This window comes from Oryctolagus cuniculus, chromosome 6 (assembly GCF_051225735.1).
Source record: "Oryctolagus cuniculus isolate XC-2025 breed Fujian yellow rabbit chromosome 6, ASM5122573v1, whole genome shotgun sequence".
Taxonomy (NCBI): domain Eukaryota; kingdom Metazoa; phylum Chordata; class Mammalia; order Lagomorpha; family Leporidae; genus Oryctolagus; species Oryctolagus cuniculus.
In genome coordinates, this window is record NC_142872.1 from 6,767,256 (window position 1) to 6,783,975 (window position 16,720).

The window sequence follows — 16,720 nt, forward strand, 5'->3', positions numbered from 1 at the left end:
CTGTTGGTGTTACAAGCCACAGCACCAGTTGGACTCTCCCAGCAGGACCTGAGGCAGGGTCCATCCATGTCACATGGTCTCAGAGCCACAGCAATGGGTGTCACAAGCCCCAGCATCACTCAGACCTGCCAGTAGGACAGAGGGCAGCCACCCTGCCCCCCAGCACCAAGGACAAGGTCCTGGCTACCACCTTCTCCAGGGAGACGGACACCGACTCTCTGGGACCAAAGATACACTCGCAAGGAAACCCTTATTCATCTGGCAACCACACTCTGTGCCTATGCACTGAAGCAGGCCAGTCCACTGTGTCACTTACAGACACAGCTGACACTGATTGACACACTCAGAGACCACACTTCTGGAATCCCCTAGAACCAAAGCCAAAGCAACAAGCCAAGTGATACCCTGCATTCCAGCTACCCTAAACCCTTCCACAGGAAAGCCGACCCCATAAAGAAAAGGGACGAATACACCAGGTGGGCAGACGTCAACGTAGAGACACGGGAGACTTGAGGAAGCAAGGTAGCGCGATGCCTCCAAAAGAACACAATAATCCCCCAGAATCAGAGCCTGGGCTGAAGGAAGTCTGTGAAATGACAGGTACAGAATTCAGCGAGATGCAAGAGAAAACGAAGAACTGAGGAAAGCGATGAGTGACACAAAATAAACTATTACTGAGGAGACAGCACTCACTAGGAAGAACCAAGTAGGAATTCTGGAGGTGAAATCTGCCATCCGTGAAATAAAAAATACGACTGGAGCTTTAATAGAAGAATAGACCAAACAGAGGAAGGAATTTCTGACCCTGAGAACAGCCTGAAACAGCCCAATCAGGCAAAAAATAAAAAGAATGAAGAAAGTCTCACAAAACATGAGATACCATAAATGACCGGATAAGTATATTACAGGCATTCCTGAAGGAGAAGAAAAGGAAAAAGGCACCGAGAACCTGCTGAATGGAATAACGGTTGAAAATTTCCCAGGTCCTGAAAGAGACATGGGCATCCAGACACAAGAAACCCAAAGAATCTCAAGCAGACGCAACCAAAAAAAAGTTTTCTCCAAGGCGTATCACCATCAAAAGTCCCCAAGAATGTGCAAGGAATGTGTGGTGAAGCAAACCCGTCCGTGAAATGGGGCTCCTAGCCATCACCCATCTCTGCCTATTCTTATATCGAACCCAACCCCAGGAAGTTTTTCAACTGACACTCAAAAGGGCAGTGGTTACTGTTACTCGCATGCTTGCCTAACACCACAGGAGACACTTCATTCTTGCAAGCACCACCCATACACCAACCCCAGGGCAGCCCTTCGGGTCTCTGGCAAACACAGCAGGGCTTACAGCATTGGCTGTGCCAGGAGCACCCCTCACAGGACCACCTTTCAGCACCAGGGGGCAGCATCTTCCCTGGGCACCTTCCCTCCTCCCAGCTGGGGGATGTGTCGGATTAAAAGGAAGAATCCAGTTCTAATTATTCTTTTTTTTTTTATTCAGAATTAATGATGATTCCAAAGTCTAGAGGACTTAAATGATTGACAAAAATGTATTTTATTTCTAAAATATGGTTCGCATTAGCCATAGGATATGGTTCTATTATGAGTACACCAGCATTAAAATTCTAGATATCTTAGAAAATTATATAAAATACAAATGTTTTACAGAATGAGTATTTGTTGTGATTTTGTCAGTTGCAAATTATTTTTACCTAAAACCAAAAAAAACTCTGATGTAAAACCTTACATATTTGATCGTGATGAGTAGATATTTTACTGTTTGAATGAAATAAAAATTTACAGTGGTAAAAAAAAAAAAAAAAAAAAGAAGAATCCAGAGAACTCAACATAAAATGCCATACAGAATGCGCCAGTGAGAGACTGTGGGAGAGACTTGCTGTCCAACTGTCTTCTGAAAACCCCCAAGAATAGTTGCTCACCTGTGACTCTCGCCTGGGCCCTTAGAGCTGGTCACTTTCAGTGTGAGATTCCACGGCACAGCCCCAGCCCTGTTGGCCTCTGCCATCACTCACCTGCCAACCAGGCATCAAAGCAAAGCTTTCAAGAGTGAATTTCACCCAGATGCTGGGCTGGGGTCCCAGAGGGAAGAGTTCATCTCCCCGACACTTCCAGGCTGGTTAGATCTAAATACTACGGCACCAGGCAGGAGGCAGGCAGGGACGCATAAACTGAGCTTCCTGGAGGAGCCACAGGAAGCTGCTCCCTGCCTCCCCAACACTGTGGGGGACCTGTTCTCACTTCTCCAGCATTGTAGGCCCCTCCTCATCCACGCAGCAAACCACTGACAAGGTCAGCTTGCTCTCGGAGAAAACTGTCTTGGGAGAAAAGCTATGAGATTTACAGGAAGTCAAAAATTTTGACATAAGTGTCTATACAATTCTCCACTCTCCTCTGAAGGAAAAAGAGAACATCCACTTTGCTTGTGGCCATGTCCAAATACCAACGGAGTCTGTGGTCACAAAAGGCCTCCATAGCCTTGGCAGCCCACGGCAAGAGCCTCGGATGATCACTGACATCATAAAAAAAAAAAAAAAAAAAAAAAAAAAAAAGAGTGTTAATTGTTAAAGGTACAACAGTAGTCACTGTGTGTGATGGAATGAGAAGGCCAGGCCAAGATGGCCGCTGGCAAGCAAGCATCAGTTACTCAGGAATGGCTTCGGAACCCACCTGGCAATGGAGCCTGCCTGGCAACAGGCTGTGATTGGTTAGGGCATAAACCGCCCCTTTACCAGATTGGCTGGTCTTGGCTATATAAGCTGCTGTACCAACTGAAATAAACGAGTCTGCAGGCTGCTCGCCTCTGGCCTGCTTTCACCCAACTCCCAGTGTCTGTGTGGTGACTCCGCGCCTCTTGCCCCCACCATGCTTCTCTTCTCAGAACGAATCCACAGCAGCAACTGTGCACTTCCTCCCCAGGTAGGACCTCTGTCCCTACTGAATTATAATATGAGAATCGACTGCAAATTTTCTCCCCAGACTGTACTCTGTATGTTGTGTGTGGGTGTGGGTGCAAGTTGTTGAAGTCTATGATTAGCATACAGTTGGTCCTCTGTATATAAAGTGATACTAAAAGTGAACCATAATGAAGAAGATGGGAGAGGGAGAGGGAGGTGGGATGGGAGTGGGGGAGGAGTGGTATGGGGGAAAGAACCACTATATTCCTAAAGTTGTATCTATGTAAAAATATATTCATTAAATAAAAATTTTAAAAAAGAAATCTAAAGAACAGAAAGGAAAAATAACAAGTAATACATACTAGGTTTTCACATATGAATCAAACAAATTTTAGAAAAGTCCCTACACATTAAAGTCTTATTTTTAGATTTCTGAATTCTACCAATGCACACATTCACACACCTGTACTTCATAAATCAGGTAATTTATACAAACTAACCAAAGATTCTCAAAAATTATTATTCACTAAGTTTACATATTTACACACATACATACCAAAAAGAGAGTCTATAAAATTCTCAATTAATACTGCTTATTTTTTTGAGCACTTATTTTTCATCTAAATGCCTTAATCATCTCTGCAACAACCTGAAATCCCAGAAAAGCCTGCTAAAGGCCACTACAGATTCACATGGTGGCCTCCAGACCAGGATGCCAACCACAGGCCTCCATGACGTCAGGGAACAAGAGCAGAGGGGGCTTCGGACCCCAGGGTCCAGAGATGCGGCTCTCAGCTCCTGGCTTTGGCCTTGCCCAACCCTGGCTGTCGTGGGCATTTGGGGAGTGAACCAGAGGGTGAAAGATGGATACCTCTTACTCACTCGCCCTGGCTCTCACTTAGCCTTTCAAGTAGAAGAAAATATTAAAAGTAAACATCAAAAGAAAAAAAAAAAGCAGTAAAACCTTGCCTTTCAATGAATTCCTATGCAGAATCTCAATTGTGAAATAATTAAAAAGTGACATTTTTGGTTGGGGGGGGTAAAGGCAGGTCCCCCACTCAGTACCACTGCTGCCCACTTCCATCTTGCTCTGCTCACCCGGAGACCCTTGTCCTCCACCCAGAGAGGGAATAAACTGTAGCCCCAGTTCAAGTCCCAGCTCCCAGACAGGGAAACAAAACAGAGTCTTATTCTCCTGCAGCTCTGAGACCAGTGCTAAAGATGGTGTGTTCAAAACCACCACGCAATCGGAACATGACTATTCCAGCTCACATAAAAAAAACCGGAACTCTCCAACAGGGGGAGCTGAGGCTCTGCTGTGCCCTGCCTGGGACGCTCAGTGACTCCTGGTAGTGTTCTTTCTCCGAGCGCACAGGACTGGAGCCTGACCACGGCGACCTTAAACATTTACTATCTGCAAACCACGCAGCTGTTGCCTGCTTCCACAGTCTCACTGTGGGGGCGGGACTCAGGACAGCAGGGTGGGGTGTGGGCAGGCCCAGGCCTCTGCCCAGAAGGGTGCCTTGTCACCGACACAATGGGCACATCTGCTGTCCAAGCTGTGCCCCAGTGCAGTCTCCGGCAGGAGGAGGGGCATTTTCTCATCACACAAAGGCACCACAGCAAACCATCTTTTATTTAATCCTCATTTAATCGCTGCTACCCTGGGCTCCTGGGAGCCCCATTTCAGAGTTGAGGAAACAGTCTACCTGAATGTTCCAGGCAACACAGGCAGGAAATGGCAAAGGGCAAAACCGAGCCCAGGCCTTTTATTGCCTGTGCCACTCCCAAAACTCTTGATGCAAACACAGAAGAGCTCTAAGGTCACAGCTGCCTCAGATGCACCTGCAGTCCCAGGTCCATGAACACACCTCCCTCTCACCCCCACGCCCAGAGAAGTGCACTGAAATGAAACCCAATAAACTGCCTGTCTGTCGCATTAGCTGTCACACTGTGAGATATGACAGCCAGGAGGCCTGTCGACCACACACACATGGGGTTGGGAATAAACCCACGCGAACATTCCCACAGCCACCACGTGGGTCAGGAGCAGCCCAGAACACACTGCCCACCAGTGCCGGCAACCACAGCACCCTCACTCATGCCTAGCGGAAATCCTATTCTTTTTCAGACAGGAGGCTTTAAATTGCTTTTATGCCCACATACATGTCCATGGACAATATACAAAAGGCCATTCTGCAAAAATTCACTGTGGCTCTACTCCGGGCATTTGAAAGAGTAAGTCAAGGGCCTCTCCCCTGTGGGGTTGATCAGGTTTAACTCTTGTCTGTTTTGGAAGTTGCTATAAATATCACGCAGACCTAAAGACACTTAATTCTTCTGTCACTGTGGGATCCTGCGCCTGGCCACATGCAGTCCTAGTTCATTTTCGGTGTTCTCTCTAAGGTCCCCTTACTTTAATGTTTTGGCAGTACGTCCTCATTGCTGGGGAACCCCTGGGCTGTTGCCAGGTTGGCCCGTGTGCTTTCTTGTACTCAGATGCACATGAATGTGACTTTGTGTAGGAGATATACCCAACAGCAGAATGGCTGGGTCGCAGGGTATGTTCAGGTTAAAATTTACTGGGTAATAAATGATTCTCCAAAAGTGGTTGTAACAATCTACCTCTCCACCAGCAATGTGAAATAGGTTCTTCAAATATCTTGGGGAAAATGGAATTCTAAGTTTATTCTGGTACAAGCAAATCTAGGACTTAATGCAAGAGTTCCTGTTGGTCCACACCTGCCAATGCAGGGCGCTTCATACCTTAAATGCTTTGCCTGTCTGATGTGTTAGTGACCGCTCCATGCTCATCTTGCTTATCTCTGCATGTTTATTGGTCTTCGGTGTTTCCACTTTTTTATGTTTATTTATTTTCATCTATTTGAAAGGCAGAGCAATGGAGAGAGACCGTGCACTGGCTCACTTCCCAAATGCTTACCGCAGCCAGGGCTGCACCACGCTGATGCCCCGAGCCGGGAACTCCGAGTGTCCCATGCAGGTGGCAGTCCGACCACTTAGGCCATCAACCGCTTCCTCCCAGTACATCGGCTGGAAGCTTGAATGGAAGCAGGGGAGCCAGGGCTCGAGACAGCACTGACGTGGGATGCAGCGTCCCAAGTGCCGAGTTACACCGCAGCAGCCCAACAGCCGCCCTTGGATTCCGGGTCCTTGCTGCCCCCCATTCAGTCATCTTGACCATGCGTCCAGCTTCCTTCTTTAGAAACTGGTGCTCAGGGGTGACAGCGACACGCACCGCCAGCAGACGCCCTCAGGTCCCCTCACCTCTCCTCTTGCAGCTGTGCCGTTCCACTCAGGTGTCCTGCTGCAAGGAGTCCGCAGCCATCACGGGCGCTGGACAGTGCGAGAGTGTCCCTGTAACTTAGCCAGCACCCACGACAGTGGTCGGCGTGGACAGCTGTGAACGGCTCGGAGGCTGCCCCGGGAAACGGCCGTGCCATCTGCGAGCTGACGGCGTCACACACTCCCTCTCTGCAGCAGGACCTCTCCCTGTGGACGGATTCAATACACACGCTCGTAGTGAAATTCTGTCTCCAGGCTCAGATGTCTCCACCGATGTCATGAGGTGACCATCACCCTGAGATTGATAAGATCATGGTGTTGTGACGGGACCTTCACCGCTCCTAGCCATAAAGGACCTGGGGAGACCTCTTGGTATCGCATCCGTGGAAAAAGACTTGAGAGCGCTCGAGCCTGCCTGTGGCTGCGTCGCTGACTTCAGAGGATTCGAAACTCACCTGGCAACACGAGCTGTGAGCAGAAGGCCGTGAGCACCCCAAGATCTTTCACACAGGCTAACTCTGCATATTTCTCCAGTTTCTTAAAAGCAGGTGTCTTCACACTGGTGAGACAGTATTGGGTTTCAATCCAAAGGAACACATTTTAGAATTAATCTTTTAAGTCCTCTGGGGGAAGGCACATTGCTGCAAAGTTTTAGACTACCTAAGTCTTCATGAGAGCCCTCATTTAAATAAATCTGTAATTAATACTGCTAATCATTGTGAATTGCACCTGTGCATGCAAATGGCCCAGCACAGCTCCAACAAAGATTACAAATACAGAGGCTAAAGGAAGTGAGTTCTGAGAATCCCGAGGGACTGAGTTAGAAGCTATCGGGGCAGTCACAGTTTCAATCACAATCCCCTGAAAAACAAAAGCTGTTGAGTGGATGAACACGGAGGACACCGTGTGAAACAAAGGAGGCACACAACGACGAGACGGTGCATTCCCTCTGCTGTGTGGAGGCCAACAACGCTGATGCCACAGAGACAGGCAGCAAAGGAGTAGTGGCCAGAGGGGAGTGGGGCCAGGGGGCGGCGGGGCACAGGGGCTGAAGCACAGCCTGTCGGGAAGAATGCGCTGCATGTCCTGCAACACGGCACACCGGGGTGACATGATTCACAACCGCTTAGTACACAAAGTAGTCATTCTTTGTGGGAAAATGGGATTAAAATAGATGTTGATTTTGGTGAAAAAAAAATGAAATCCATGTAGAGTTCATAATACACATTTTCCATGAACTTCAAAAAGTTTTTTGTATTTGACAGGCAAAGGAGATAGGGAGAGGGAGATGGAGATGGAGAGGGAGAGAGAGAGAGAGTGATGGGAAGAGGGAGAGGGAGGGAGACTCCCATCCACTGATGCACTCCCATCATACTGAGGCCGGGCCAGGAATGGAGCCAGGGAGCAGGGAACTAACCAGGTCTCCCACGTGGGTGGCAGGAAGCCAATTATTTGCACAATCACCTGCTGTTCCCCAGGGTCTGCATTTGCAGGAAGCTGGTGGCAGGACCCAGAGTCGGTTATTGTACTCAGGTACCCGATACGGGCATCTTCACCAGTGTCCCAACCGCCAGGCTAAGCGCCCACCTGCCGTGAGGCTTCCTCTAGATTTTTATACAGAGCTCGAAGGCTCGAAGAGAGGAGTCAAGTGTTTCCCCACACAAAGAAATGATGGGTTTTTTTGTTTTGTTTTGTTTTGTTTTTTTACAGGCAGAGTGGACAGTGAGAGAGAAAGAGAGAAAGGTCTTCCTTTGCCGTTGGTTCACCCTCCAATGGCCGCCGCGGCCAGTGCACCACACTGATCTGAAGCCAGGAGCCAGGTGCTTCTCCTGGTCTCCCATGGGGTGCAGGGCCCAAGCACTTGGGCCATCCTCCACTGCACTCCCTGGCCACAGCAGAGAGCTGGCCTGGAAGAGGGGCAACCGGGACAGAATCCGGTGCCCCGACTGGGACTAGAACCCGGGGTGCCAGCGCCGCAGGCGGAGGATTAGCCTAGTGAGCCGCGGCGCCAGCCTAAGAAATGATGTTTAACAAGACAGGAACGCTCATTTCCCTGACTGATCATTACACATTATAGACACACACTGATGGATTCCATGTTACACATGTGTATCAAATTGCACACCAGACCCTATAAAAATGGGCAGGCGTTTGGCCTAGCGTTTTTTTTTTTTTTTTTTTTTAATTTGAAAGACAGAGTTACAGAGAGAGAGATAGAGACAGAGAAAGAGGTCTTCATCTACTGGTTCATTCCCCCTCATGGCCACAACGAAGTCAGGAGCCAGCAGCTTCTTCCGGGTCTCCTACGCGGGTGCAGGGGCCCGAGGACTTGGGCCATCCTCTACTGCTTTCCCAGGCCACAGCAGAGAGCTGGATCGGAAGAGGAACAGCCGGGACTAGAACCGTTGCCCATATGGGATGCCGGTGCCGTGGGCAGAGGATTAACCTACTGCTCACAGCACCAGCCCCTGGCCTAGCTTTTAAGACACCTGTTGGAGCACCTGCATCCCACATCTGAGCACCTGGGGTTGATTCCTGGTTCTAACTCCTGGTTCCCGTTTCCAGTGTATGCCTGGGGAAGCAGCAGCTGATGGACCGCTCAAGGAGCTGGGCTCCTGCTCCAGTGTGGGAGACTTGGGTTAAGTTCCTGACTCCAGGCTTTGACAGCCCTGCCTTTGCAATATTTTGTGTCTCACTCTCACTCCCTTGCGCTCTGACTCCCTCTCTGATACATCTCTCCATTTCTCCCTCTCTGTTGCTCTGCCTTTCAAATAGATACATCTAATAATAAAGTAGTTCCAAGGCCCTGTGAGTAGAGCAAGGTGTCATCACTCCAGCCAAGAGAAGAGTCCAGCCTGAAAAGTAAAATTACTGAATAACTGGGGGAAATAGTTCTTTTTCACTTTGGAATGCTCTGGGTAACAAGACAGGTAACCACCACAGAACGGAAAACAGGAGGAAAGAGGCCACTTCTCCATGCAACAGGATCAAAGCAAGAGCTCAGGTAAGTGAGAGGAGCCGACAGGGCTTGACTCCATTACCATCTTCTCCATTTTACAGGGGAGGGACTAGGCTGTGAGCTTTGCTAAGGCTACTCCTCAGAGAACAGCGGATGTGATGTGTGCACCCACAACACCCCGCCCCTCTCCAGGGCCCTTCACACTCCCCAGACTGCGCATCCAGAAAGCCAGCAAGGCCAGGAGTGGCTGGGAGTCCCGCAAAGCAGCTGGCATGGCGGCGAGGAGAGATTTGCTACTCTTCCTCCACTGTGAGCTGGGTTTCCAGCAGTGCTGAGACCAGTGAGTACACGAATGAGCCCTGAGGACAGGCTCATCCCTATGGAAGCATCTCTGTGACCTACCACTCCTGCTCACGGATTGTTCTAAGTGCGTGGCTGGGGAGCAGGGGTGAAGAACCCCAGGAGAGGGGAGCGCAGAGGCTCTGCGCAGGCTCCCGAGGGTCCACATGAAGCAGGAGGTCGTGTGAGCAGGTGCGGGGCGCGGAGCAGAGGTCAAGGCAGGCAATTGTCAACAGCAAACAGGTGGTGACTGCGGCCAGGGGCCAGGCCAAGAGGACTCAGGGAAGGAGACCACGTGATCGTTAGGGCTCCAGGATGTCCGTGGTGTTCATCAATTTTTTTTTTTTTTTTGACAGGCAGGTGGACAGTGAGAGAGAGAGAGAGACAGAAAGAAAGGTCTTCCTTTTGCCGTTGGTTCACCCTCCAATGGCCGCCGCAGCCAGCGTGCTGTGGCTAGCGCATCGCACTAATCCAAAGGCAGGAGCCAGGTGCTTCTCCTGGTCTCCCATGGGGTGCAGGGCTCAAGCACTTGCACCATCCTCCACTGCACTCCCGGCCACAGCAGAGAGCTGGCCTGGAAGAGGGGCAACCAGGACAGAATCCGGCGCCCCAACCGGGACTAGAACCCCGTGTGCCGGCGCCGCAAGGCAGAGGATTAGCCTAGTTTGCCGCGGCACCGGCCTGTGGTGTTCATCAATTAATACGCTGGAATTTCAAACCCCTAAAGTCCCAAAAGAAACACAGATGGTCTACAATGACTCAAGCTTCTCTCCCAGAACGTATGAAAAAAAAATACAATGATCTAGACTGCTTCATCTTCCTTTTAAGACGTTTCTCTTTATGAGGCCTGACCTTCAAATAGCAAACTTCCTCCCACCTGCCATGTGGATTCTCCGTAGAGGAGGTCAGGACAGCCAGCTGGGTTCCAGTTACAATCTCCAGGGCAGAGGAAGAACCGAAGCCTTCAGCCCCGGTCACCTTGTCATACCGCACCCGGGGCTTCTGTCAACACTCAGCAGATTCCCAGACGTCCGGATCCAGCTCGACAATCATTGAGATGCAGAGGTCGTCTAAACGCCCCTGTTCACGGGGCACCGAAATAGGAAAGCCCTAGGAACACCTGTAGACAAAGGGCCAATTAGGGTCCCACTCATGGGCCAGCATCACTTGAAACAGTAAATAAAGCGGCTGGCGCCGCGGCTCACTAGGCTAATCCTCCGCCTGCGGCGCAGGCACACGGGTTCTAGTCCCGGTTGGGGCGCCGGATTCTGTCCCGGTTGCCCCTCTTCCAGGCCAGCTCTCTGCTGTGGCCCAGGAAGGCAGTGGAGGATGGCCCAGGTCCTTGGGGACTGCACCCACATGGGAGACCAGGAGAAGCACCTGGCTCCTGGCTTCAGATCAGCGCATCGCGCTGGCCGTAGCAGCCATTTAGGGGGTGAACCAATGGAAAAGGAAGACCTCTCTCTCTCTCACTGTCTAACTCTGCCTGTCCAAAAAAAAAAAAAAAAAAAACAGTAAACAAAGCCCACAAAGGCAGGCGAGATGGGTCATTTCACTCCTAGTTTTGGGTTATGGACATAATGAATTTCAGCCATTGTACTTTATTTCACGTACCTCCATCAACAGAATATCTGGGCTGTGCCCAGTGTGATTCTATCTCCAGGTCTTTCATTGATAATGCCCCTAAATCAAATCATGCATTAGGAGAATGCTAAGATATGGACAGGCTACAAATTTAGATTGGAAAACTCTAAAAACCTACTGACGTGGGGCTGGCGCTGGGGGGTATGGGGTTAAGCCGCTGCTTGCAGTGCCAGCATCCCATACGGCCGCCGGTTCTAGTCCGGGCTGCTCCACTTTTGATTCAGCTCCCTGCTAATGCACCTGGGAAAGCAGTGGAAGGCCGCCCAAGTGCTAGAGCTCCTGCACCCACTTTGGAGACCCGGAAGAAGCTCCTGGCTCCTGGCTTCAGCCTGGCCGAGCCCAGCCACTGCAGCCATTTAGGGAGTGAACCAGCAGATGGAAGACCTCTCTGCCTCTGCCTCTCCCTCTGCGTAACTCTGCCTTTCAAATAAATAAATAAATAAATCTTTAAAAAAAAAACTATTAAGGAATTACATAACATTAGTTATCAAACTACAGACAGATCCACCGGGAACAGGGCGAAGCCAGCCTGCCAGGTCTCCCTGCGGTGGGAACACGCTCCCTGGTTTTCACTCCAAGTCCTTGCCCCATGTGCGATAAGGATCCAAAGCACAGGCATAAATAACATGCAAAAACGAGGGCAGGATTTGTTTAAAGAGCGAGTGCACACGCACGCGTGAGTGTGGGCAATTCCAGGAGCAGAGGGCGCAGAGCGGGGCGGGGCGGGGCGGGGCGGCGCCGGCCCGGGAGGGGGGCGGGGCTTGCGCAGGGTCCGCGTGCGCGCGCGGCTTTCTGGGAGCTCCGCGCGTCGCCGCGTGGCGTGTACCTCGCGCGCGTTCCCGGGAGCTCCGCGCGTCGCCGCGTGGCGTGTACCTCGCGCGCGTTCCCGGGAGCTCCGCGCGTCGCCGCGTGGCGTGTACCTCGCGCGCGTTCCCGGGAGCTCCGCGCGTCGCCGCGTGGCGTGTACCTCGCGCGCGTTCCCGGGAGCTCCGCGCGTCGCCGCGTGGCGTGTACCTCGCGCGCGTTCCCGGGAGCTCCGCGCGTCGCCGCGTGGCGTGTACCTCAGCGCGTCCCCGTGGCGTCTTGGTCTTCGGCGCAGGGGAGTGGTACCTCTGGGAAGACGTTCGTGCGGCTCTGGGTTGAATGGACACCGACGGGGAGAAAGCCCCGGGGACCGAGGGGAGCCCGCTCACGTGGCCATTCCTGCCGGACACGGGCTCCAGGGAGGGGGCGTCCGCAGGGCCCTGCCGCGAGGGGCCCACAGCAGCCGCCCGGCCGCCCTGCCAACTGCAGACCCTTCAGACCCGGCGCGTGCGTGCGCACCACCGCGACGCCTCCCGGAGTCCGAACTTCGCGGGCCTCCTGGGAAAATCCTGAGGCTCCCGCAGCCCCCACACCGCTGGCCGCGAAGCCCCTCCCCCGCACGGCGCCCCTGCGGAAAACAGAGCGAGCAGCACAGGTGTGGGGTGTGCACCTGCCACCTCCGCGCAGAATTCAGATTCCGTGTCTTCCCTGCGGGGTCGGTGCACGAGGAGACGAAGCAGAACCACGCACAGCGCTCCCGTCGGACAAGGACCACAAAACCCACCTGCGGGGTCGGTGCACGAGGGGACGAAGCAGAACCGGGCACAGTGATCCCGTCGGAACAAGGACCACAAAACCCACCCCACCTGCGGGGTCGGTGCACGAGGGGACGAAGCAGAACCGGGCACAGTGATCCTGTCGGACAAGGACCACAAAACCCACCTGCGGGGTCGGTGCACGAGGGGACGAAGCAGAACCGGGCACAGTGATCCCGTCGGAACAAGGACCACAAAACCCACCTGCGGGGTCGGTGCACGAGGGGACGAAGCAGAACCGGGCACAGTGATCCTGTCGGACAAGGACCACAAAACCCACCTGCGGGGTCGGTGCACGAGGGGACGAAGCAGAACCGGGCACAGTGATCCTGTCGGACAAGGACCACAAAACCCACCTGCGGGGTCGGTGCACGAGGGGACGAAGCAGAACCGCGCACAGCGCTCCCGTCGGACAAGGACCACAAAACCCACCTGCGGGGTCAGTGCAGGAGGAGACGAACAGAACCGGGCACAGTGATCCTGTCGGACAAGGACCACAAAACCCACCTGCGGGGTCGGTGCACGAGGAGACGAAACAGAACCGGGCACAGCGCTCCCGTCGGAACAAGGACCGCAAAACCCACCTGCGGGGTCGGTGCACGAGGAGACGAACAGAACCGGGCACAGTGATCCTGTCGGAACAAGGACCACAAAACCCACCTGCGCCCGACGGCGCGCTCCAAGCAGTCTCTCCAACGCTGTTGTCTAAGAGCAAGCCTCACCTGCAGATGCCAGGCTGGTCTCAGGCGGTGATTCCTGGTCCAGCTGCGCCCGCTAGGCCTGCACCGGCATCACCCCGGCGGTCACCCCGCCTCCCGGGCCCCTCCCACACAGGCCTGCTCCCTGAGTCCCCGGGGATCCCCCCCCCACCTGCATAGACGCCACCTGGAGCCCCACCTCACACCTGCCGCCACCAAGCCTCCCAGCTGGGCCCAGGGCCTGTGGTTTGTTAACAAGACCAGCGGCTGTTTCAGGCGCCGCCAGGCAAGTCCGTCACAAACGCGACGAACAGTGCACTCGACACTCGACAGGGCTCAGGCCTCTTTTGCTCCGTGACACCTGCGCATTGTTCTGTAACAATGAGCACACCGGGATTCAAGCTGACTCACTGAGTTGTACCTCTCTAATTACTCTGTGGCTCTCCAGTTTGGTTTTGGGCAGTGAGCCCTAAGAGCAAGGGAATGTACTACTTATTCTTTCCCTACAATGATTTTCCGTGTAAACATCCTCTCCTCACAAATGACTTAAAAGAAAAACATAGGGTGTGCATTTGGCCTAGCAGCTAAGGTGCCTGTGCCCTGCGCCAGAGCGCCTGGACTGACTCCCAGCCTGCCAATGCCGATCCTGGGCGGCGGCAGCTGATGGCTCAAGGAGTTGGCCTCCTGCCGCCCACGTGGGAGACCTGGGTTGAGTTCTTGGCTCCTTACTCTGGCCTCTGCCCCGCACCAACCATGGAAGGCATTCTGTGAGTGAACCAGCAAAAGGGAGGTCTCTCCTGCCCTGCCCCACCACCTCAAACAAAAATAAAAAAGCAGAATGTGTATGTGAGACCACCACATACTAAGTGCTTACTACGCACCAGACACTGTGTTGCATGGCTTGTGTACATCATCTAATGGATCTAACGCACTGTCTTCCAGATAAGGTTGAGAACTTGTCTAAGGACCACAGCTATGAAGTGACAAGCCTCTGGCAGGAATCCAAACCACTCAGGTTCCAAAAATCTGTCCTAATCATGACTACTGTTTCCAAAATGTGTTCACAAAATACTCCATTACACTCCAAGCTGAATGCTAAGGGAATTCCTGCTGGCAGAAATAACACCAGCACCTAACTTTGCTCAGTGCAGTGTCACTCAAACTTAAGTCCTGCCCCTTTTCCCAAACCTGTAAACCGCTGAGACAGGATAAAGGGACATCAAAACTTTCATGAAAAATACAATTTCAGTAAGTTTATTTTGGTGCAGAGAAAGTTTGAAATCCATGCACAGTTGTTTTATTTTTAATTTTAATTTGTTTATTCGAGAGGTAAAATAACACCGAGAGAGAGGGAGAAACAGAGAGAGAGGTCTTCCATCCACAGGTTCACTCTCGACGTGGCCGCAATGGCTGGAGCTGGGCTGATCCAAAGTCAGGAGTTCCAGGGTTCAGGGGCCCAAGCACTTGGGCCATCTTCTGCTGCTTTCCCAGGCCATAGCAGAGAGCTGGATCAGAAGAGGCGCGGCTGGGACACAAACCAGCACCCAGGCAGAGGCTTAGCCCCCTGTGCCACAGCGCTGCCCCTCATGGGCAGTTCTTTATAGTCTGATTTTTCCAAAAACTTTTGGAGACCCTCCCCACCCAGTACACAATATTCCAACCTTTGCCAACCCTTAAGGATGGTATTAAAACTCCCTCCAACTCTAAGGCATGTTAGGTGTATATAGAAGGAATTCAAATACTTACACATCAAAGCTATGGGCAGAACTGATAACCCAAAATTTTCACTTGAACAATGATTTCCGAACTACAAATATTTGCATATAGTACAGGAGTGCTTTGCTTTAAAAAATAAAGGGACCGGGGTGGTCACTGTAGCACAGTGGGTTAACCTGCCACTTCAGACACCTGCATCTCATATCAGAGTGCCAGTTCAGGTTCTGGATCCTCCACTTCCAATTCAGCGACCTGCTACTGCACCTGGGAAGGCAGCAGATAATGGTCCAAGTACTTGGGTTCCTGAGACCAACATGCCCCAGATGGGGTTCCTGGCTCCTGCGTTTGTCTTGGCCCAGTCCTGATGGCAGCAGCCATGTGGGAAGTAAACTAGTGGTTGGAAGATCTGTCTCTTCCTCTCTGTCAGTCTGCCTTTCAAATAAATAAGTAAATAAACAGAAAGTAAAATAAAAAATTTTAAATGGAGGGACCAGCTAGGTTATAAAGAATCCAAATGGGGAAAAATTGGGGTGTTACACAGCACCTTAAAACTCTCAATAGTTTATTAAATATTGAGTCCACTCACCAGATAAAATAAAGGCCCAATGGTTTACCAAGGAAATATCTTCCACAATTATATCCTATACTATAGCTCTGTCACTTAAAAATACAACAACAGGAACACTCAGCGATCACTTTATACGAGTCAAGGAATTATTTTCTTGGGTGTTTCCATATGAATATCTAGAAAATATATTGTTATGGATCCAAAACAAGTAAATGTTAAATGCCCTATCTTCCAGTTAAAACCATAAAATACTCCCAGCTAAAACCATACTCCCCAAAATATTTTTCTAGTTCCAAGACGGCAAAGCCTGTTCCCTCTCCTCCTCTCTTTTGAAAACTGCTCCAAAGCAAAAATGAACACGAAGCTGGAAAGTGAACCCCATCTACAACTCAGCCAGGAGACATCTGAAATCACAGACCACACACGGAGAGAGGGCAGAGGGAGGGACGTCCCAGCCGCCACCGCGGGGCAGCAGCCACGAGAACACAGGGCCCAGCTGGGCTCCGGGGCTGCAGGTGCTCACAGCCCACGAGGGCAGAGGTGCGCAGGGCTGAGGCCATGGCTCAGTAAAGGTGCCGGGTCCAGCAGGGGCAGCACCAGCGACACAGCCCCGCCCTTGTCCATCTGAGACTAGAAGGTGGAAGTGAGATGTGGCAGCACTATGGATGGGAACAAAGCAGGAAGTGGGGAGCCTGGTGGGGGCAGGGGAAGATCTGAACAGAGGGTTCTCACTGAGAAAGTGGAATCTGAACATGCCAAGGTGTGGAGGCGTCACACCTTGTGGGTTTTTAGGATTATCCTGGGTTGTCAACAGGGCCCAGAAAACAACAGTGCAGGGCCTGGGGTAGGACGTGTCGTGCTGTGCCACCGCGCACCTGCTCCCCTGGCAACACTGGCACGCCTGCCCTTTTGGCACTCTGAGGTCCCTCCTCGCAGAGGCAACACGAACATCACCATCACAGTGA

General features: G+C 51.9%; 1 long non-coding RNA gene across 3 annotated transcripts; it reads right to left on the minus strand.

The window, feature by feature from the left end:
- Positions 1 to 1,767: 1,767 nt before the first annotated feature.
- On the minus strand, positions 1,768 to 13,865 carry LOC127490494 (uncharacterized). Of its 3 annotated transcripts, none has more exons than XR_016235058.1 (3): positions 13,434 to 13,865; positions 10,388 to 10,630; positions 1,768 to 2,524 (listed from the first exon to the last, which is right to left on the minus strand). It is a non-coding gene; the product is annotated as an uncharacterized LOC127490494 (long non-coding RNA). The 3 variants fall into 3 exon arrangements; XR_016235056.1 differs by lacking the exon at positions 13,434 to 13,865 and adding an exon at positions 12,216 to 12,793; XR_016235057.1 differs by lacking the exons at positions 1,768 to 2,524; positions 13,434 to 13,865 and adding exons at positions 5,310 to 6,771; positions 12,216 to 12,793.
- Between the last annotated feature and the right edge of the window lie 2,855 nt (positions 13,866 to 16,720).